The sequence below is a fragment of the Pinus tabuliformis genome, chromosome X (genome assembly GCF_031772625.1).
Source record: "Pinus tabuliformis cultivar Carrire ecotype Pingquan chromosome X, CPIR1, whole genome shotgun sequence".
Classification (NCBI taxonomy): Eukaryota; Viridiplantae; Streptophyta; class Pinopsida; order Pinales; family Pinaceae; genus Pinus; species Pinus tabuliformis.
The window spans coordinates 928,883,846-928,907,273 of NC_142308.1; the positions used below are offsets into that span (position 1 = coordinate 928,883,846).

Consider the following 23,428-nt stretch of genomic DNA (forward strand, 5'->3'; position numbering starts at 1 on the left):
ACATTGAATGTCTTATTTCATTTTAGAGTAAGTTAATTACCCAAAATCAAAAGGTTAAGTTAATTACCCAAAATCAAGAAACCTCTATAGGTGGCCAAGCATATACGAAGAATACATCTCATTCATATGCAATACGAAATCCATCTTTTCTTTTCTTTGAGTAAAATTTCAAAAGCATGAACACATGCCATTTCATATGCACAATAAACCCAACTTCTGAAATTTCAATGCTTAGATGCATCCCATTCATATGCCACAATGAAGAAGAAGAACAACAACTGGCAGACCAAAGAAACGATTAACTCTGAGGCCAAGAGTGACATAAAAGAATAGGAAAAATTTCAATGCTTAGATGCATCCCATTCATATGCCACAATGAAGAAGAAGAACAACAACTGGCAGACCAAAGAAACGATTAACTCTGAGGCCAAGAGTGACATAAAAGAATGGGAAAAAGCAGTAAAAATATCTTGCCATGCCACGGAGCGCACAGCGAAACTCGGAGGTGAAAAGAAGGCAACTCAACCGATATTTGGAAAAAGCAATCACACTTCAAATCAGAGTAGTCTACCTAGGTGGAGGAATTGCCTGGTTTCCGTCGCCGCCCGGAAAATTGTCCGGCTCTGGCCACCGGCAATCCCTCCGCCCTCCGCCACCCTCCCCTAGCTCCACCACCCTCTTCCTCCGTTTCGCATTCACTTCTTGATTTTTCCACGCAGATTAGATCGGAGCTGGCAATCCTAAAATTTTGCTGACAGATCGCCGCCGTGGACAAATAATGCCATTGCCAATTCGAAATGGAGGAATTGCCCGATCGCTAGCTGCTCACTCACCTTCCTCCTCAACTCGGCGCCTCCCACTCTGCAATTCCCCCGCTCTGTTGCTCGCCACCCAGGTACACTAGACTAACACACCATACCCAAAAAATTGTCATTTGTTATTGAAGTATCAGGTTTGTTCGACTGTTTAAATTTCCTTAGTCATATTAACCGCCAGTTTGAAGCCATTAAAACCATGACTCATTTGTAAAAGTTCAACAGTTTGAAAAATTGCCAATGTCAGTTTTGGATTAGTTATGGATAAAGTGGATATTCGAGGGCATCATGGATAACATAGCGGTGTTGTTGCGAATTTCCTGTGCCTCCTATGGCGGGCTGCAACACTTTGAGGATCCACCGATAGCTTGTTCGTATTCTGTGATCCCTTTTGAGTTTTTTTCTTCTTTTTTGACACAAATGAAATCTCCTGCTTGGAAACCGAAGCCGAAGCCGAAGCCCTGCTCGTGCAACTGTTGTCTGGTGTCGAATTGGGTGCATTATATTCTTCACTGAAACAGAGCACAGCGTTTGATTGGGTCGACATTAGAGAGTTGTGGAGGACATCGAGCAACAAAGTTGGGGTTCCGAGCAAAGAATTGAAATTCCCGTTGCTCTCAGATGGGAATTTTACATTATTGAAGAATATCAAATCGTTATTCTTGAGGAGGGAATAATCTAAACTGGGCACTGAGAAGTCATAGGTTCCATACTCCATGCTATCTAAACAACCTGAAAAAGAGGAAGAGGAGGGGGCCCAAAAACTTTGAAGCGAATGGGGGTGCGATCTCTATTTATTTGTATTTGCAGGGGTGGAAAGATAAGGAGTAGTCTAGCTACTTCTCATAAACGCTTTCCACCATCACTCACTTGATGCACCATAATTAGAAGAATTCCCATCATTAGAAGAATTTGAATTGCATGCTCAGTATTATAGAACTTTTTATTGTTCGGGTCATGGGGAGATTCTATGAGACGTGGAGAATTATACATAAGTGACCCAACTCATCACAAGTGTAACAATATGTGCAGAGGATTCCAAATGTCTTAGCATTAATTGCAAGTAGAGCCAACTGACTGTTATATGCCTTTGAAATTTCCACCTTCACCGCCATAGCCTTGAGCTTCTCCACTTTAATAGAATATAACTCTTCTTGTGCCACCCCCACATTCTCATGGATCTACCTCACCTCCAGGAAACTAAATTTCTCACCAGAAATCTAGTTTGACAAAATCTCCTTTAACCTGCAGGCAATTATCATGGAGATGACTTTATAAATGAAATTGCAGAATGAAAGCGCCTGAATTTTAGAAATGAATTGGGGTTATCAGTGTTTGGAATCAGTGCAGTAAAGGGAGCATTATAGGATGCCAGTGTTTTTCCATAGAATCTAGACTTCTCATTGACTTTCCACCAATCTTGTTCTATGAAATGAAAGCATCCTCAAAATAATTCCATGGGAAACCCATCATGCCCAGGGCTCTTATATTTTAAAGACTTTGAAGACCTATAAGTAATTCTTCCCTTCTCACCTCCTCCATTAAATTTTGGTTGCCTTCAAGATTCACAAAAGTAGGGAATAATGTAGATATTCTTAAAACCTCAACTATTTTTTCTCTTCTCTCAGCCTTATAAATAGATCCTAAATAACTCACACTCTCTTGCACTATATCTTTGAAGCTAGTTGCCAGTAATCCATTTGATTTTTATACCCTCCACAGTGTATTTTTTTTTCTGTAGGTTGCAAATGATGAAAAAACTAATGAGTTCTCAACCCCAGCTTGTAGCCACAATGCCCTACATTTTAGACTCCAAGATTTTTCTTTATCCAAAAGCGGTGCCCTCTTCTTTGCTTCTAGTTCATTCACCTTTAATTTTGTGGTTCAATTAAGAAACCAAAACCATCACTCATGTACATGGAATCTATTTTTGCCTCCACTTCCTTAAGCAATCTCTCCTTCTTATGTATTTTGTAAATTGCCAACTCAATGGACTGTGTAGCCCTTTTGAGGTTCTGTTCAAATTTTAGGGCATTTGATCCCTGAGAAGAACCATCAAATGGAATCCAGACATCCTTTAGTTTATTGACATATTTCTCCTCCTTAACCATTTAGGATTTAGGTTGAAGGGACAAGGGGTTTTCTCTTTGTAGGAGCCAATTTTAGTATTACAAGGGAGTGGTCAGAATCCCCTCCACACAAGACTGACTTTTGGATCTGATAGCTTCATCTAAAAGTAGGTATGATATAAGAAAATGGTCTAGCCTTATCGCAATTCTATCTACTCCAACCGTTGTATTTCTCTAAGTAGGGGAGAGATTTATTACCTTAATATTGTTGGAGAATCCTCAGGAATTTCTATGAAACATGTGAAAATTGATAAGTGTGATTTTGTTCCACTCCTAAAACAAGTTGATATCTGGGGTAAGAAGCACGCAACAATACTCTTTTATTTCACTTGATGCACCATAATTAAAATAATTCCCATCATTAGAAGAGTGTGAATTGGATGTTCACTATTGGAGACATTTTTATTGATCGGGTCCTGGGGAGGTTATATAAAACGTGGAGAAAGATACATAAGTGACCCAATTCATCACAAGTGTATCAATCTGTGCAGAGAATTCAAAATGTATTAGCATTAAGCACAGGTAGACCCAGCTAACTGTCTTATGCCTTTGAAATTTCCACCTTCACCACCATAGCCTTGAGCTTCTCCACTTTAATAGAATGTAACTCTTCTTGTGCCACCCCCACATTCTCATGGATCTACCTCACTTCTAGGAAACTAAATTGCTCACCAGGAATCTGATTTGAAAAAATCTCCTTTAACCTCTAGGCAATTATCTTGGAGATGGTTTTATAAATGAAATTACAGAATGAAATCGGCTTGAATTTTAGAAATGAACTGGGGTTATCAATATTTGGAATTAGTGCAGTAAAGGTAGCATTATAGGATGCCATGATCTTTCCAGAGAATCTGGATTTCTCATTGACTTTCCACCAGTCTTCTTCTATGAAATGAAAGCATCCTCAAAATAATTCCATAGGCAGCCCATCAGGGCTGGGGCTCGTATATTTTAAAAACTTTGAAGATCGGTAAGTATTTCTTCCCTTCTCTCACCTCCTCCATTAGATTTTGGTTGCCTTCAGGATTCACAAAACTAGGGAAGAATGTAGACATTCTTAAAACCTCAGCTATTGTTGCTCTTCTCTCAGCCTCATAAATAGATACTAAATAAGTCACACCCTCTTGTACTATATATTTGAAGCTAGTTGCTAGTAATCCATCTGATTTTTTACCCTCCACAGTGTATTTTTTTCCTGTAGGTTGCAAATGATGGAAACATTGACGCGTTTTCAACCCCAACTTGTAGCCATAATTCCCTTCTTCTTAGACTCTAGGAATTTTCTTTATCCAAAAGTAGTGCCTTCTTCTTTGCTTACAACTCATTCACCTATAATTTTGTGGCTCAATTAAGAAACCAAAACCATCACTTTTGTACAAGGATTCTAGTTTTTCCTCCACTTAAGTAATCTCTCCTTCTTATGTATTTTGTAAATTGCCAAATCAGTGGACCTGTTTAGTCCTTTTGAGGTTCTCCTCAAATTGTACGGAAGCTGATCCTTGAGAAGAACCATCAAATGGAATCCATGCATCCTTTAGTTTTTTGACATATTTTTCCTCCTTAACCATTTAGGATTTAGGTTGAAGTGATGAGGGGTCTTTTCTTTATAGGAGCCAATTCTAGTATTACAATGGAGTGGTTAGAATCCCTTCCACATAAGGCTGAATTTTGGATCTGATAGCTTCATCTAAAAAGAGGTCTGATATAAGAAAATGGTCCAACCTTTTCATAATTCTATATACTCCAACCCTCTTATTTCTCTAAGTAGGGGAGAGATTTATTACCTCAATAGCATTGGAGAATCCTTAGGAATTTCTATTTAACATGTGAAAATTTATAAGTGGGATTTTGTTCCCCTTCTAAAACAAGTTGATATATGGGGTAAAAAGAATGAAGCAATACTCTTTTAATTCACTTGATGCTTCATAATTAGAATAATTCCCATCATTAGAAGAGTGTGAATTGTATCCTTAATACTAGATACCTTTTTATTGATTGGGTCCTAGGGAGATTCTATGAAACCTGTGAGAAATGAAAGGTGGGATTTTCTTACTTTATAAAGAAAATTGATATCTGGGTAAGAAGCGTGTGACAATGGTCTTTTAATTTTCTTGAAGCTCTATCAGTACTCTGTGAATGGTGGTAGTTGGAATGCAGTGGTTTTCATTGGTTTTGATTATGCCTTTGTTAGATGTTTAAAGAGTGAAACTAACATAGTGGTTCTTCTTGATGATTATATTAGGCCTAAGTAAATCTGATGGTTAATGGGTTGGCTCTCTATTATTCTTCCATTGATTTCTTGGGTTGACTAATATGGCTTAGATGGTGTTGCAGTGTATTTCTAGTTTTCTGATTTTTGAATTTACTTTTTCACTATTCCCTGAGGGTTATATGAAGTAGAAAATAAAGTAACTATTTTGCGGCCTTGCTATACTATTGATGGCCTTTTCGACTGGTATAAATGCTTCATAGAAAATTTATATTGTTCCTATTTCAGGTTTCAAATTTCAATTTGCTCTATTACTTTATTTACAATTTAACCACTTTACTGTGTTTGTTGCTCATATGTGTGAATTAGTTTGTTGGTTGAAAACTAGTGTAGTTGTCCTTGCTGAGAATTCTTTTGTTTCCTTGTTATAATATTGATGGTCCTTTCGATTAAAGTACTTGGGTCCAAAGAGTTTGTTCGGAGCAGTGATTTATTACAATTTACAATGCATTACTGCAGACAACTTTAAGTACTGCAAAGTCAAATTTAGCACCAACTCATCCAATTAGGCTTGGATTGGCCTTGAACTTCTCTATTTTCTACTATGAAATAATAAATTCACCTTAAAGGTATGCATGTTTGCCTTTTTTCACTGATATAAAAAGTATGCTTAAGTAGCCTAGTGCATTTAGAAAGTTTTAGAAGTGATTATATGCCAAATTTGCATGCCTCTCACAAGCACTTCCCTATTACATGAGTAAATAATTGTTCTTCCAAGATCCTCCAATAGCCAACATCACACCATCACATCTCTAAGATGCAATACAAGTGATAACAAAGACAATCTCCTCCCTTTATATAAACTGAGGTGAGAGAGGCTAACAATAAAACATGGACTAAGTCCACAAGCAACACTATTGCTTAGTCAACAACAATGCCTCCAGTGGAGAGCTACTTTAAGCATGAATGCCACAGGGCACAATAGGGTTTCTACCATAGATGAAGATCTTCATCTAATCTTGATACAGTTAACGAAAAAATTATTTTGAAATCATCTTGATTATTTTGTGGAACAGTACAGGTGTGTGCCAAGATCGGTCAATTTTCCATAATTATTTCCCAATTATTGTTGATTTAATCTTTTCAAGACTTTTTGTCCATTAATTTGTCCATTATCTCAGAGTTGATGGATTACCCACACTAATGTTCAAAGAAATTCGAAAGATCAAGTTTTGTTCTGGCTTTGGGTAGCTGATGAAATAATGATGATCTAGACACTAAATTCGCTGGTGAATGAGACTTCTTTGTGTGTGAACTAAATATTAGTATAATAATTTGAATCATATAATCATATAACAATTTGATTAAATACTATTAAATAATGGTATTTAATAACTATAATTAGGTACAGTATTTGAATCATATAATCATATAACAATTAGGTCCAACCATTCTTCTCCAGTTCACCCATCCAGTTGAAGAAACCTTATACTCTGTACTAGGCCTCTCAGACCCCACATTTTCAAGTAGAGGGTTGCAGGAGCTCACTTGTGCAAACAAACAAACCAACTCCAAAATTGCACTGAAATGACTTGTGATCATTACATAATTATATACATGAAATAATCTCCTTGGATGAAGTTTTGACTAAGCTAACCTGTGATATAAAGGACTTATTTTCATGTTCTCTCTGTAGCTAGAGAGGCAGGGGATGTGTGCTTATTTCCTCGTGATAATGCAGTTTTTACAAAGGAAAGCATTGAAGAAGAGGAAATTCATATTGTGGTATGTGGAGAAGATAAAGCATGTAGCATTACTCATGCTATCCCTAAAGAACAACTGTATGGAGGATATTCTAGGGAGAATCCTAAAGTAATTCAAGAAGATTTTTCAGATTTGGAAGGACAAACTTTCATTTCAAATTCAAGCAATTTGCTTTCTTGCTTCCAAGAGTTGGTAACTTTTCTTCCCCACCTTGAACTTGCCTAAGAAGGTCTTAGTTTCTTGGAATTCAATCATTGCAGGATATGCAAACACTTGGGATGGGGAGAAGGCACTTGGTTATTTTGTTCGAATGTTGAGGGCAGGGATGAGGCTGGACCGGATCACTTTCACTAGTGCTCTTGGTGTTTGTGTTGGTATTGTAGATTTCATTGCCTTTTCTTTGTTCTAACACATCTCTTTTGCCACAGGTAGTGGAATGTGAGTGTAATGATTGCCTGATATAAATTTCACATATATTATGGCAGCACCGAGAATCTTTGAGGACAGACTACTGGTAGAGTTGTGATGTAAACATACATTGTAGAAAACCCTTTCATTCAAGTCTAGTCCTGCTTAGCAAATGGTCACCCTAAAAAAACATGGCCAACATTCATTGGATTGCATCTGTAACAGTAAAAAAAAATAATCATTTTATTAATTATATGGTCTGCCTGCAAGCGCACCTGCGAAGGCAAAACCATTTTGAATCCCTTAAATTACAATACATTTAGCCATAGAATTGCCTGCATAAGACAGAAGATTGTAAACTTATGGCCATGGCTATACGTGTTCCTGCAAATTCCATTGTTCCTTTCGACAATAATGTTGAGAAATCAACCTCACATTGTGATTTGAAATGTTTGTTAATCCGAATTCAATTTACAAATCTAAATACCTCTCCCTGTTGCATCAGACTCAGAACGATTGATAAGGTCGCCAAAACTGGTCACTCCAGGTAATATTTCCTGCCTCTTATTTTTACCAATATTATTTTCTTTTCTGCACATTTCTTTGGCACAGATTATACCGCTGCGAATTCCCAATTTTCTCTTCTCTGCCAATTTTTGTTCAGGGTAATGGATTTTGTAGGGTCGAAGGCCAAGATTAGCTGAGTTTTTGCTGGGCGAGCTTAAGATGAATACGAACGCGAAGGCGGGGCCTCCTACCTTCAAACTTGTGCTCTTGGGCGACGGTAGAGTTGGGAAAACGTCCCTTGTGTTGCGATATGTAAATAATGTCTTCTCTGACTCACAAACAGCAACAGTTCAAGCTTCCTACCTGACCAAGCGCCTCAATATCAATGGAGTAATAGTGACACTTGCCATTTGGCAGGACAAGAATGATTTCATGCTCTAGGCCCAATCTACTATTGAGATGCAGATGCAGCATTATTGGTATACGATATCATGGACAAATATAGCTTCACTCGAGTTAGGAATTGGGTGAAGGAACTTCGTCAAATGGCCTCTAAGGATATAATATTAGCAATATCTACAATATGTAGATACATGATTTGCAAGAAGGAAAGACATCCTTGTGATGTCACTCAAACATATTCGACTGCTTCCCAAAAAAAAAACAATTAAGCATTTTTCAAATTGCACAACGTAGGTTTGTAGTGCCAAAGATAGGTGCATGTTTATATTGCTGGTTACCAAAACTAGAAACTTTATCTCTGCACTTCGACTCATTGCCCATGAGTCATGAATCATAAATATGAAGCGCAAATGCCACTCTCTTCTGGCATGTTGCCCAATCAGTCTCTATAATAACATTCAGAGTCATCTTTGTACAAATTATAGCACTTCCAGAATGACTACTACTATTCTCCAAGGAATCCCAAGGACACAAAACCCAGAAGAGGAAGAGGAACAGGTAGACAAGAGTGAGTATTGGACTTTTATCGATAATATCAACAGATTGTGTAAGGAGGGACGAATGAAGCAAGCAGTGGTTAAATTACATGCTATGTGCGCAAGGATTATTTGGATGGTTTCTACCAATCTCTATGCTCAACTGTTACAGGCTTGTGCTGATGACCATTCTCTGATAGAAGGCAAACGAGTCCGTTCGCTCATGAATAAAATGGGATATTACAAGGCAGACACATTTATATGGAACCATCTTCTCAATATGTACTCGAAATGTGGTAGCATGTCCGATGCCCGTCATTTGTTTGACAGCATGCATGCGCGGAATGTCTGCTCATTTAATATGATGATAGCAGGCTATGCCAAATGCAGAAGAATACAGGATGCACGCAAACTGTTTGATGAAATGACTGAATGGGATGTGGTATCATGGACTGCAATTATTGCAGGATATGCTCAGCATCAGGATGGTGGGGATGCCTTGCAGCTCTTTCAACAAATGCTGTGATCAAGAGTGACTTGGTAAGGTCACAAAAGATTTATCAATAGAGCCTTTGAGAAAAGGAAAAGAAATCTTAGATCGAAAACGGCTGGGTCTGAGCTGTTTAGGTTTCTCCGAAAAGAAAATTTCGGTTGTTTTGAGGCGGTGGCCGATGGGTGTCTCAAAACTGCAATAATATGTTGACAAGGGAGAAAAACCAGTGAAGCCACCAAAACAAGTCTAATTAGTTCAAACCACCTTAACCTGCAACGTAAGGAGTGAAGAACTACAATGCATCTTTTTCCTCTCGATGAATCTCTAGATAATTGGATCATCGTAAGGAGTCAAGAACTACAATGCCGCACATTCCTTTTGACAAATTTCTGGAAGTGAATCTTAACCATCAATATAGAAAACAACACTAAAATTGCTATCAATTAAAATCTCCACAACAAATGAGGAAAAATCACGATATTTTAAAAGGTGCGATCAACATGTTTAGTATTCCATTTCTATTCTAAGTCATAAAGAAAAGTAATCACCAAAACCAATCAAAATATAACTATGCAGTAAGTATGCATTGAATAAAGAAAATTTACGGCATAGTGAGGGTTTGTAGAAAAATATGCGGCCTCCTGGAAGTAATCAACCTGTAACTTTAAAACAAGTCAATTTAAAAATTCCAACAAATAAATTTTTCGGATGCCCATAGGCCCTAAGGGTTAAACTTAGCCTCTGATACCGTATTTAACAGTAAAAAAAAATAAATTAATTTCTTAATAGAAAAATATGCTGACAAATAATTTTATATCTATGTTACCTGTAATCAAGGTTTGCCAGATGACAACAAGGTTGTGGGGCCGACTCTCCACCCAACAGTAGACTCAATTGTGCAAGGGTTCTGCTACAACTGGCCTCCCCCGAGCCTCAATCAACGTACTACTGCTAGTGTTCCTAAGTCTTAGTATACCATTCTCCCAAGAGAATGAAGATAAAATCTCGGAATGATAGAATACCTCCCATCCTCCTCACCATAACAAAACATTGGAAGGGGAACCACATGCACACATTCCATGTGTCTGCATGCAACTTTTTTTCTTGTTTTATTTCTTTACTTTTCTTTTGATTTTTAGCTTTCTTGTTTTATTTCCTTCTTTTTGATAGTTTTCTTGTTTTATTTCTATTTATTCTTATTTAGAGCTTTAATATGGTTATTACGATTTTTATTTTTATTATTTATTTCTTTTTATATAATTTTTAATATCATTTATTATTTAACAGTTATGATTTATTATTTTTATTATTTATTATTAAGTGATTTATTTATTATTATTCATTATTTGTATTATCAATTATTATTTTTATTATTTATTATTTATTATTTTTATTATTTATTATTTATTATTAAGGGGAGTGATATTACAGCATCTGTTCATGTTGTCAAAGGAATATTTCCTTTAAGGAATGCCTTGTTCAAAGTGAATGAGGCAAGAAGCAACATCTTAAAGGAAATGCTTGCATCCCAATTTTTTTGCATCCTTTTGTGCTATTTATTTTTTTCATTATTGAGTGATTGATATTTTAGACCTCAAAAAAAGCATAAAAGAGGTTAGATATATATATATATATATATATATATATATATATATGTTGGATAACTTGCTAAGATTGAAATTTCGATTTTGATGTCCTTGCATATTGTTTGACCAGATCAGTTCAAAATGGGCAAGCGAAGCAAATGGCAATATATCATGGATCTTGAGGTGCAAGACCCCAAAGGAAAAATGACGTTCTCTAGTAACGACTTGGTTTGGACGGAAATAAATAGGAAAAACAATAGTATTGATCGAGTTGTTGTAATCCCATTACGACGAGTTGCTGACTTTATCAAAGGAGAGGAAGAAAATCCTATTGCTCCATGTAAATTCATACGAAAAACAAAAAAGAAAAAACCATAAGAAAGAGCTATCACTGCATTGCAATATGATATGTGAGTATTTAAAATATATATTTTTTAAATCTTTTGAAACCAAGGTTATGTTTCTTTGTATGTACTAACAATTTAAGTTTTTGGTGTAGTTATCATTGTTCATTTGGCCCATAGGACAAAAGAGGAAATCTTTCAGCTAAACGAAGGACCTCATTTATGCAGAAGAGGGGTTTCCAATGCCACTTTATTATGAAAGTTATGCATGAAATTCCCGATAGAGCAATATTAAATTTCAATATGTATGAACATGAAGATGGAGAAGGTTGGACTTGTCATGGTCAATGTGACATTTCAGGTGAGACCAGGGCCTTGCATAGGCCAAAGCTTTCAAGGGACATTGTTGCATATGTAGAGAGTTGTTTCTTTTTGGGAGTGCCTATTGATGTAGTGTATAAAACCCACATTAAGAGACATGTTCACATCGATGTGGCAGCTCATGATAGAGATTTCTTCTTATGTAGGAAAGATATTGTAAACATCTATAATAGGTTGGTGAAGGGAAATTATCAACTTCACAAAAAGGATGAAATGAGTGTAAACCTTTGGTATCAAAAGCATCGGGAAGATTTTTTCTTTTACCAAAAGCCCAATGGTGTGGAGGTCCGTTTTATAATAGGGATTCAAACAAAGTGGTTGTTGGAGATAATGGTCAAGCTATCGCACAATAGCTTAATAGCCATGGATTCAACATTTAACACCAATAAATATGGAGTAACTCAGATGCCAATGATTTATTGAATATATTTATTTAAGCTGTATACATTCAGAATGATTAATAACTTGTATTTGAATTTATGTAATGTTGAAAATGACAATATCAGTTATATACACTCGTGGAATTTGATGAACAAAAAAGTGGGGTGCCTGTTGCATGGGTCGTGGCATCACGAAACACATTAGATGGTATTACAATATGGCTGGAGCAACTCATGCGCAAGTGTTTCCAAATCCGTCCTGATTGGAAAGTCAATGCTTTCATGGTTGATGATGCACTAGCTGAAATCAATGCCTTGAGGTAACTTTAACATTGTCATGATATAACCAAACTTGCATTTTTTCTAAAAATACCACACTAAAGTGCATTGAATATGGCAGGTGGATCACAGGTTGTGATGTGATCTTATGCATTTGGCATGTACGAAGGGCTTGGTTGAAAAATGTTAATCAGTTGGCCACTAGTTCCATAAAAGCCAAGGAGATGTTCAGTGAGTTAGGTTTCATTATGAAACACACTCTCAATTATGAAGTGGAAGATGCAATCAATCAATTTTTTTATCAAGTTTGCAGATGAAGAGAAGTTCTTAGACTATTTCAACAAGAACTGGGTCACTGGAGATAAGATTCGTAAGTAAACATTATTTTTCGTATTATATGAATTTTTTTATTTTATAAAGGTGATATAGTGAGATTGACATCGTTCGATTTTTAATTAGGTATGTGGGTTAAAGGTTGTCAGGAGTTTCCTCATGCAAATCAGGAGACCAATAATGCTGTTGAGTCATACCATTGTTACCTAAAAAAAACATTTCTATCTGATAGAAGGAAAAAATGTGCCCGGAGGATGGATTGGTTATTGCATATGTTACTAACAATAGTTGAACCTTGTTATCGGTTCAAGGAAATCTTAAAAGAAGAAGGATTTCTAAACAACTACAAGAGAGAAAAGCAGCTAGAATCATCAGTGGAATGGGCAAGAAAAATTATGGATACTAATTGTTGTCCTGATGAGAACATAACCCGTGCTTATTGGGTGAGAAGTCAGACAGATCGAGGTAAAAAATACCTTGTCACCTGGTATCGTAAGGATTTTATAACGTGTGAATTCCTATGGTCTATCCGTGGAAACATTTGCAAGCATGCCATAAAGGTTAATTGGTTGTATTTCCACTCGGATAATTCAAATCCATTGCTTCATCAGCATGCAGAGGATAACATATGCAATGACTCACCTGAGATCAATATAGAGCCTCAAAACCATGATGCAGATGTCGATGCTACTCTTATGGCCACAAATGTTGTTGATGCAGATGTCGAGGCACTTCATTTGGCAAGGGAGGAGTTGTTTAGCTATACACATCTCATTTTCGATAACCCTCCTACTACTTTGGCAAAGACAATCTAGTTGAGTGGTATGCTTAAAAAAATGTTGGATGAAGCCAATAATTTGCACGTTACTGATTTTGACTTCACACCTGGATTGGGTTCTCTTGATCCATCTTTGAAGAGGAAGAAGAGTTTCCTTAGCCCCACAAAGAAAAGAAGAAGCAGCAGAAAAAACAGTGGTTTGGAAATTGATTTAAATGTTGATCCATCAGAATATGAACCATTTGAGTTTCGATACCTCAATAAGCGAGGACGTCATCGATCAAATAATGTCGTGTCTATGGTTCCAGGTTAGTTTCATGTGTTGAATAGAGTCATGGTTTTAGATTTAAGTATTTAATCATCACTATTCTTTAACATGTGGTATGTTTATTTTTACAGCGATGCAACAATCCCTAACCATGGCGATAACCCAAGACCAAAGGGAGATGCAAGGCCATCCAACCTTACCTGCCATGCCAGGTACATTTTACACTCTTTCATTGTGTGTGCATATATACCTTGATGCTCTAGAAAATTTCTTTGGATAACATTTGACATTTTTCTAGGTAACTATAGGAGAAGTGGAGAAGCATCATCTTCTACCATGACTGATCATCTATGGAAGGACTTCAACTCTAGTGGGAATCAATGAGGTATGCACAAAAAATAGATAAGCTAGGTTATCATGGCGTTGTTAGGTGGCCCTTTATCATATGATAAGTATATTTATGTTTTCCCATTGTTATGTTGTTATGAAAATACCTTTTTCATAATCTGTTCATGGTCACTGAAAAATTTGCTCGCTGTCAAATAGAATCTTTTTACTTATTTATGTTCATGCAACATGTTTGATTTTTATACTTAAACATGTAGTTACTATGTTCTCATACCTATGTTCATGGTTCATTGTTTATTAGATTTATAGATCTTTATATTTTACATCTTTATAAAGTTATGGTTAGATGGTCAAAGGCCAACGAGGTTTTGACCTTATCATTGCGTTTTTTGTTGTTGGATTTTTGATTCCTTGCCTCTAGTCAAAGATCTCGTTGGATTTTCATGACTTCATCAAGCTGATTTTGCCTCCATGGAATAGTATATGATAGCGTAGTAGATTGTTATGTTATTTTAAACATGTCCTCTTCATGATTTGTTGATGTTCACTGAACGATGTTCTGTCCTTTTATGTTTGTGATAAAGTGTTAACTGTCTTGTAGACTACTCCTTATTAGTGATCCTGAATTTTGCGGGCATAGGAACTCCTTCCAGAAAGGGCAAAGACAAATGGAAACATGCATTCTGCAAGAGAGCTAAGAGATGACTAAATAGCAAAAGCCCTAAAGGTGCTTGAATGCTCTTTGAAGAGACAAATGGAAGGGACACAGATTTTTGTTGATTGAAGTGGATAGATTTGAGCCGAGGAAATTTTTAAGGCTGTTGACTTATGCACTGTATTGGATTCGCTACTCCTTTATTTGAGCTATTATGTTCTCTAGCCTCTGGTGTGACTCTTTTACTGTCACAGTGGTTATTTCTATTCACTCAAAAAGTGATGATTTGTAAAAATTTGAACTCAGATCAAGAAGCAACTATATATATATATATATATATATATATATATATATATATATATATGGCCATAGTAAAGTTTTCCTGTTTATGAATTTTTTGTGTAAATTCCCATAAAAAAAATATTTTCTAATTGTTCCTAACGGAGTAGTAAAAGATGTGATCTTAAAGTGCCATGATGTGACTGTGTATCAATTAAAATACATGAAATAGATATCGTTAGTAACCCAAATGATAAGCATGTTCCATGTTTTCAATAAAATTAAAATGATATTGAAGGGTAGCTTGAAAGAGACCTTAGATGAAGGAAATCAAAGCAACAACATTTTGTGGCAAAGGATTACTCTATTAGAGTACACATAGCTGGTAATATTGATTACAGAGTCTGAGTTGGTTAGAGAATTTCATCAGGCTCTGAAACAGCAATGGCCAAAACCCGCACACAAGTAAAATATATATAAATCCACTCTTCACTTCACTACTTTGTGAATTGTGACAAAGCAGAATCTTACATCATCTAGAGCTGAAGACTGTTTAGATACTATTAAGTTGAGCTTCTCAAAACTTGACAGGGACGTTTCATCAAGTGCATGGGCTAGATTATGCATATCTTTGATGCTAGAACTGTATGTTGTTTTCAATTTCCCCACTCTCTCTATTAGTCCTTCTGTAACCTTCGGCAGTATGTTATAAAATGACATTGTAAATGAGGACTGCTTATATTAACAAGGAAATGGAGCCAAAACCAAAAGTCCAATTCTTGTTTACAGTCTTGTGTTAACTGCTTTTTAGTAGAAACAAAAAGCTGCAATTGTTCATCCATACTTCTTAGATGTTGTTGCTGTTGTGAGACTGAATCCTAAACCGATCTATGTAGCATATGTATTTTCAAAGCCTGGAGTATCCTCAAAAAGAGAATGGTCATAATAATTAGAAATAACAAAGTTCCATGGGATGGCCATGCATTTATGAAGCATGTAGAGGGAATTATTAATTTTTAGTTATCGATTTTCACCATGCATTTATAAAGCATATGGATTTTAACCATGCATTTATGAAGCATATAGGTGGATTTATTATTTTTGAAGCTATGGGTTTGGCATTATGGATAGATTCGTTACCTTACATCAAATAGCTTTAAGAGGTTTTATTCTTTTAAATTTATGAAAAGTTGACATTACCTTATCTTAAAGATTGCACCTTGGATGCGGTCACTTTTTTTCTTTCATGGTATTAGCATTATGTAAGGGTAACACAGGAAATCTCTCAACCAAAAAGAAATGGCGTCGGAATTTTTTTTGGGTAAGAATTTGGCGATTATTTTTTTCAGAAAAGCTAATCATATAGGTGTTTGAATGCTTTTTTTAATGGTGGAAATGGATTCAAAACCATCAAAAACCACCTAGATACCCAAAATCCTAAAGTTTGATAGTTATAACCCAGCTTTCCTAAAATTTCTGTCGGATTTTTGACAAAAATCATGACTACTCTAAAAGAAACAGGTTGATTATGGAAAACCAGTGAAAAGACTTTTTACAAACAAATATATTTATAGAGAAAAGGCAAGTGCGCACACAACCACAAACCTGAAACAAGAAGGTATGTAGTAGATGGCCAAGAACCAAGCACATCAACAACCATTCAAAACACTCATATTCAGTTGTCATATAAACATCTCTTAAAACTTTCATCGTATAAGTCTCCAAAATCTAAAGATTTCTTCTAAACCACATTTGAGAATGTTCTTGAAAGAAAGAAAATTGTTGGTCAAGAAACTTTACATACCAGAGTGAACCATGAAAGCAATAACACTCACCTAAACTATTCCAATTGTTACATTTGTTTTTTTAAGGTTAGCAGAACATTACATATTACATATTTTCACATTGTTCAGCCAAAAAAGATTTAGAAACAAAATCCTCCTTCACAAGCATTGACTGAACAAAAAATATTTAGAAACATTGGTGGGAAATTTCCCATTCCAAAATATTGTATGAGATAATTTAGTTAGGCCAAAATTACATAAATGTAAAAACATTTATATTAATAAATTTCCATACTATGCATGAAATATTTTAACTCTTATGTATTGTAACCTTTTAGTTGGGTTAACATACATGTTCAAGGAAATATTCTAGCAAGATTGTGCAATCACATTCCTCAATCTATTCACTAAAAAAAGTGGAGGGTAAAACCTAAACATAGATTTACTGATAAGGAGTAAAACCTAAAAAACAAAAGTCATGACCTTGCTAATAATGGTATGATCGTTGTGTGTGAGAATACCTAATCCAGATTCCAGACGTAAAATATGTACTATTTAGCAAAAGTGGGCACATATAAATTAAGCTAGTCCAACTCAAATATACATGTTTAATAAGATAGAAATTTTATATCAATTACACAAATGATCAAATCAGGTCAATGGGACCCAAAGGTACATCAAGCTACAATGACCATGTGGGAGCGATTAGGCATCTCCTAGAAGGGTAAATTATAGAGGTGAGTTGGACACCCCAAATTTCTATGTCGTCCATCTCCTTTATGACTGATTAAATACTGTACAAAACAAAATCCTGTCGAATAATAGAGATATTTACATTTACTTTGATTCTTGTCTGCCAAAGAATATCTGTACAAATAAAAGCCAGGCCCCTACATGAATTGGTGGAAAACTAGCAGCTGCTTCACTAGTGCGTTGAAGTGACTGAATTGCCGGTCTCGGGCAAGAGAATTGTTTGAGCAGTTCTTGAAGAGTCCCAACTGTGAAGGATTCTAAGAAGAGAACAAGCTTTCTTTTTTGCTTTAGGAGTACCAGATGTGAGAAGATTATACAGACAAGGCATTAATGATGGCAATCTCAACAAACTATTTACAATTTTGTCACTTCCACTGCAACACAATGATAGAAAAACAGAAATCAATTGTCCTTGCATTTAGCTGAAGATGAACCCAATCTTAAATGGTTGACTATTAGAGGGATTGCAGAGGTTTCGCTAACTGCAAGTAATCCTCTTAACTCTCTTACAAGAACAGCCAGAACACCAACTGCATATTTTCTAGTTTTTATCTAAGAATCCCTTTGTAGAGGAAAAACTAGTGCAAGATTTGGAGGAAGTGGAGTGGTCACATGGGAGATTTAGCATAGTAGACCATCATGATGGATGTGATTTCTTGGAGAAATATTGACATTTCCTTACTTATGACACACTGAGCATGAGCAAGATTTGCTTTGATTTAAAAAGACTAGGTCCTTACTATCATGATAAATCCACAAGCACAAGATCTGAAATACAGAGCAGTCAAGCCAAAACAGAGTTGTGATCTGGGAAAACTATTGAGATGAAATCCAAGGGGGAGATAGGAAGAGTGACTGGGTGATTGAGAAATAAGTTTTATTAAGAATAAATTGCTTATAAACATAGTAAAGAAACCTTTCATCATTGATCAACAACCAACGAACAAATTATCTCACAGGTAGAAAAATTTTTATGTGCTTCTTGTTGGCAAGACATTCTTGAGAGGATCTCAAATCGAATTGGCAACTAGACCTTCCACTCTTTGAACTTGGAAGGTCGTGTGACCTTGATCAAAGATGTTCTTCAAGCTTTACAGCGATACCAAATTTCAGCATTGCCAACGCATATGTTGATTTACAAAGTTATCACTACCAAATTTTGAGATTTCTTGTGGCAAGGCACTATGCACACTAGGTAGTGGGCTATAGTGGCTTGGGAGAAGGTATGTTAACCAGAGTTGGTAGGGGGCCTTGGATTGAGGGATCCATAAATGCTTAACAAAGCCTTGGGAGCCAAACTATTGCGGTGTTGGTTGCAAGGGGGTGGGAACTCTTGAAACAAGCATGGAACATAAAATACAATTAATCCATTTCCCAAGATGATAAACTCCCCTCCTCAATTTACTCCCCCGCCCCTTGGTTTTTCCAATCTTAACTTTGACGGGGTTGCCGAAGGAAATCCAAGCCCAACCAAGTATGGAGGATTATTCAAGGACTGGCGTGGAAATACTAAGGATATATGTTGGAAACTTTGGAATCACCAACAACAATGTTTTAGAGTTTATTGCTCTAGAACAAGGTCTACAGAGCACGAGCAAATAAGGCTTTTCTAATATCCAAGTGGATGGAGATTCCCAACTGGCCATATCCACAACTCAGAAACTTATCTAGGGTACCCTTGTGTCAAAAGTGGTTAAGAGTTGGGATTTTGAGCTATTGGTTTCTCGGATTCAAATATTGTTATCCACCTTTCCCTATGTGATCACATTACATTCTCGTTGGACTGGGAATAAGGTAAGCCAATCTTCTTGTAAATTGGGGATGCTGGGAGAGAGAATTGACTTTTAACTCCACATGGCCAATGCAAACCCAAATCAGTTGGGCCAATCAAATGAATACTATTGTCAAGGAGGATAAATATACCCCGTGGGGGGTGGACCCGTGCACCGACAACCTTTTCTAATTTCTTATGGCTATAGGTTGTGTGTATATCTTGATGGTTTTTTGGTTTCTTGGTAATCTCTTGTTTTGGATATCTCAGCCTTTTTTGGCTACTGTCAAATTTCTGGTGAATGAACTACGAACCTACAAATCCATTAAGCGTAAGACTTGGTAAACTTTTGAAATGTTGTAGACAACAATAGAACTTATTGCCATAATAAAAAACTCCTCAAATTACAAATTTTTTTAACTAATTGACAAACATAAAATGTTAAAAATAATGTATCATTTTAAATATAAAGGAAACACAACTTTAAATAATATATCATTTTAAATGAACTAAGAAAAACTAAACTAAATTAACCAGCTTTAGCTATATTAAATTTTCACATTTTAAAATATATTAAAAAATAATTTATAATTAATAAAAAAAAATCATTAAAAATTCTTCAGATGATGCTTTTAACATTCATATATATATTTAAAGCCCAAATAAATGATAACACATATGTTTCATATATTAAAAAAAAAAATTGAATGTTTAAAAGACTACCAAATAGATGGTAATGGACTATTACAAAAGCCACTTACATCATTTCTTTATGATGTTTGGTATGTTATTGAAATAAAGCTGCTCCTTTTCAGAGTTTTCTCGCAGCCATTTAAGCAATTGAATGTGCTATTCTTAGCAAGCAGCTTCTACCCATGTCTTATTTACCTTAGTTTCAAGGGTTGTTATAGTCAACGATATATAGTAATCAGAAAGGTTGGAGTAACTAACTTTGCAGATAGCAAAATTGTACAAGCCAGTAACAACCTTTGAAATCACCTTTACATTGCAAAACTGACTCACTTTTCAGCTTCATCAGTATTGATTATGAAAATAATACATATCAAATAAAAAACAAAATGATATTTCTAAATATCAAATTGTTCTTATCAGGATTCATTAGCTCAATTGGCCTGGCTCATATCAAAATTCCTTTGCCCAATTGGCCTCACTACCCACTCTAGGCATGCTAGTCTGCCTCTTGGAAAACACATCTACTTTGAAGTTTGCCCCACACATCTGCCCCTTACTATCAACACGAGGCATTGGCATCAGCTTATTCAGAGGATGTTCAAAACTCTGCAAGCCACCTGATGTAGAGAAAAATCAACCCGCAGGGCCAAATGCAACATCAGTGTAAATAAGAGACAAAAATTAGATCACTATGCTTGATGTGTGAAACAGTCAGAGAATAGATAAGGTCTAATTTAGCAGTGGAATATTACCTCGGGGAAAAGGAGCAAAAGATTTTCCACATCCCTCTTTGAGGACATGTGGATCATCAGATAGGACAAGGCAACCATCAGCTGCAGTGCCCCAAAAGAAAGGCACTGAACCATCGGCATCCTGGAAATAAAAATAGTGTCCGAGTCAGAATGCCAGGAAATCCACAATTTCTAAGGAAAGATTTTATTCAAATAAATACTCAGTGCAACATTTTTGGGGTCTATGGAAATCTGATGTATGAACAGACTTCTCTGGGAAAAAGGTGTTCATTGGCCACGTGATTTTGAATAACTATTTTCCCCTTACCTCTCTAGCCAAACAAAGGAGAACAAATCCATTGGCAAATAACTCATGCTTAAATATTGTAAGCAAAATAGGAGTGTTGCAGGACCTGGGAAAATTTTTCCATACATTTGCAAAGGAATACCAACCATCATGTAAGAATTTTAAATGCTTTTAGCAAAAAGGTATTTTCACGAGCCAAACTCCTATATCATGTCCCATATATTAAACTGGCAAGTCAAAAACAATCTCCCCAGAGTTAACACCAGATCCCCGAACTTTGAGGAGTCCATTAAAGCAGAAAGTCAGGTTGAACGACTAAGATCTGAGTTGAGTCAGTATGTTGACTTGAATCACTATGTTACCATATCATCAAGTTCAGTAGAATAATCCGATCATCCTTTTCTATGTACAGTCCTAATAATTGAAGCCTATATCTTAACAATGGCTTTAACAAGAGTAACAATGTAGATATTCTTTATATTACAGGGTTTCTCTTGGATGGCCAACTCTGCTGTGTTTCTCAACTATGATCAGTAAGGTAGGCCAGGTTAGTTTTAGCTTTTGGGACTTGTAGCTATATGGCTAGGGTATGGATAGCAATTTGTAATGATGGGACACCTTCTTTCATCCGTGACCTTAATGAAAGTCATGAATTTGACAGGTCTATCTTGTAAATTTTCCAAAATAGTAACTGTCTTACACCACAAAAGGATAGTAAGTGCCTTACAACAGAAAAAAGAAAAAGATGCAGTATATATATTAAAAGAGTAGGCATGTACTTCTACTTCTAGTTTTAAAAAGGATCTATTATCTACTTCATTTCAGAGTATATTCACGTTAGAAGAGTCACTGAGTTCTAGTCATTATATCCATAAACCAGATTAATGTATACTGCAAATATGTTGCTGTTATCAAACCATTGCCAGTTAGGATGGATCCTGAAACCTGTATGTGGCAAATTCGCCAAAAGACCGCCACTTGACTGGAAAAATCTCTACATTTCCATTAAGCCACAAGTTAATTTTAAAGCTAAAGTTATGGCACAGATTTTTCTCAAGGCTTATAATTTGAATTTGCTAAATCTTCCTTTCAAAAGGATCTCATCATAACTCATCTAAGAATGTAAGGCTAATCCAAAAAAGAGAAGAAATGGGAAGGAGTTTGTAGGGTCAGCAGATCCACCTGTCTATACTAGTGAAATGGTAAACCTGTGGATTAAATAAAAGAGGCAGGGCTTAAATTCCCCCCCTGTCAATTGCGCGGCCAGGAAATATGATTTCGATGAAAAGAGTACTAAAATTCCAGAGATGGATAAGAAAAATATTGGGAAGCCTCTATTTTATTTATTATAGAGGGAAATGTAACAGGAAGGATAGAGGGAAATGTGCATGTAGCAGGTCAAAAAGAAAAAATTAAGGGTTTATCTTAGATATTTTAATGGAAAATCTCAACCCGCCCCCCCCCCCGCACCAAAAAAAGGAAATGAAGGGATAACAACGACAAGCGTACCACTGCTGTGAAGAAAGCTTGGGAGGTGGAGTCGTAAAGAACGAAGGCAAACTTTCCAGAGAGATCTCTGACGACCTGATCTGCAGGGTAGGGGCCCCGATCTCTGAGAGTCCGATACGCTTCTATGACAATAGCCACTTCATTTGCACTTTTGTTCAGACCATATCGTTGCCTCAACACCGCTATGTTATCCATGATGCCCTCGAATATGCACTTTATCCATAACTAATCCAAAACTGACATTCGCAATTTTGCAAACTGTTGAACTTTTACAAATGATTCAGGGTTTTAATGGCTCCAAACTGGCGGTTAATATGACTGAGGAAATTTAAACAGCCGAACAAACCTGATACTTCAATAACAAATGACATTTTTTTGGGTATGGTGTGTTAGTCCAGTGTACCTGGGTGGCGAGCAGCAGAGCGGAGGAATTGCAGAGCGGGAGGCGCCGAGTCGAGGAGGAAGGTGAGTGAGCAGCCCGCGATCGGGCAATTCCTCCATTTCGAATTGGCAATGGCATTATTCCTCCGCGGCGGCGATCTGTCAGCAAAATTTCAGGATTGCCAGCTCCGATCCGATCTGCGTGGAAAAATCAGGAAGTGAATGCGGAGCGGAGGAAGAGGGTGGCAGAGGGCGGAGGGATTGCCGACAGCCGGAACCGGACAATTTTCTGGGCGGCAAACGGAAATCGGGCAATTCCTCTGCCTAGGTAGACTACTCCCTTCAAATCAACTTAGAGGTGAAAAGAAGGCAACTCAACCAATATTTGGAAAATACAATCACACTTCAATCAACGGTTGAAAGTGTCTTCCCTGATCGAACGGAGCAGGGTAAAAGTGTTGGAGATATATAAAAATTTATTTTTAATTTGAAAAGAGTCCATGGCCATGATACATTGAATACAGAGTCCATATAATGCCAGTCTGTCAGAGTCTTGTGTTGGGGAGAACATCGATACTTATATCACGCGCACACAGGGCAGAAAG

At 36.4% G+C, this 23,428-nt stretch overlaps 1 pseudogene across 1 annotated transcript; it reads right to left on the minus strand.

Moving 5' to 3' along the window:
• Positions 1-20,624: 20,624 nt before the first annotated feature.
• On the minus strand, positions 20,625-22,649 carry LOC149142726 (stem-specific protein TSJT1 pseudogene; annotated as a pseudogene). Its single transcript, XR_016265099.1, has 2 exons — positions 22,443-22,649; positions 20,625-20,768 (listed from the first exon to the last, which is right to left on the minus strand). The product of XR_016265099.1 is annotated as a stem-specific protein TSJT1 pseudogene (transcript).
• Between the last annotated feature and the right edge of the window lie 779 nt (positions 22,650-23,428).